Below are 1501 nucleotides of genomic sequence, written 5' to 3'. Positions count from 1 at the left end.
CCCCCCCCCACACACACACACAACCCCCACACCCACAAATAACCCCCCACCAAACACACGCACACGCAACACACACAACAACTTACACACGAACCAAACACGTAACACAAACAAAAACAAAGCAATCAATCCGAATGATTTTCGTACTCTTAAATAAAAAAAGAAAACAGATATAATAGCTGGAAGTTCCCAAGTGAAGTGATAATCAGAATTTATCACGACATGATATACGGAAGGGCGAGGCAAAGTGATAGTGCCCGAAGTTAACTGTGGTGTCGTTGCAATAGTGAGGTTATGGTGCAATGTGGTGACTTCAGACACCGGCCAAGTTCAAGTGTTTTTGCGTGCGGGTAATAGCTGGATGGCAAATTTGCGTGTGGCATAATTACTGAGACACCGAGGTGGGTGGGGGAAGGAAATGCGCGGAAGGGGTTAGGAAGGGGATGGTGGGGGGGGGGGAGAGTGGGGGAGGGGGGGTTGAGTGAGAAGGAGAGGTGGGTGGGGGGGGGGAGAAGGGCGGGGAGTTGGGAAAGGTAAGAAAGCGGAAGAAGGAGGAAGAAGCGGCGGAGGAGGGGACAGAAGAGGTGGAGGAGGAGGAAAAGAAGGAGGAGGAAGAAGAAGAAGCGGAGGAAGGGACAGATGGGTAGGAGGGGAAAGAGGAGGAGGAAGAGGTAAGGTCGAAAAGGGGGAGGAGGAGGAAGAGGAAGAGGAATAGAAGAAGACGAAGAAGAAGAAGAAGTAGAAGACGAAGAAGGAGGTGTAGGAGGAGAGGACGAAGAAGAAGGGGGGGAGGAGGAGGAAGTTGGGGGGGGATGGGGATAGGGGGACCGCGAAGGATTAGAAAGGGGAGCGGCCACCTAAATGTATATTCAGTTCCCATTGATTCTTTACTTCCTCTTTGCTTTTTATTATATATCTTTCTATACATGCAACACACACACATACACACTTTACAACGTCTTCCCTTTTCTACATCATATGTATGTACTATTCCCATTTTCTTCGCAACAGAACATTCTTATCATATCCTCGTCCATTTTTCATCTACTTATCTATTGATTAATTAATCAATCTATTTATTCATCTATCACCACGTAAAAAATATTCACACTATAGGGTTATAATTATAGTGTAAAAAATTGTCGCAGGGTTTCTCATGAGTCAATCTTCTTCACACAAACACCTCTACCTAGTGGCAAAAAATAGAATTAAGATTTATAATGCTTTTAAATGCTATTCCCTAGTTTAAGACACCCCCCCTCCCCAGAACCCGCCTATATCGTCGGTTTTTTAGCTTTCTTCTTCTTGGGTTAGTATCATTTTCTTGGTATATTGTAATTCGTAGGTTTTATATAGATGGGGAAAGCTGATGATTGAAGAATGGTTTATGATTGTATGTCAAGTATCAATGCGTGTACGTCCATTTCCTAATGAAATGTATACATTATTAGTATATATATATTTTTCATGTATATATATATATATTATATATATATTATAT

Source organism: Penaeus japonicus, unplaced genomic scaffold (assembly GCF_977035675.1).
Source record: "Penaeus japonicus unplaced genomic scaffold, GWHDUDI00000001_assembly GWHDUDI00000035, whole genome shotgun sequence".
Taxonomy (NCBI): domain Eukaryota; kingdom Metazoa; phylum Arthropoda; class Malacostraca; order Decapoda; family Penaeidae; genus Penaeus; species Penaeus japonicus.
This window is presented reverse-complemented; position numbering follows the sequence as displayed.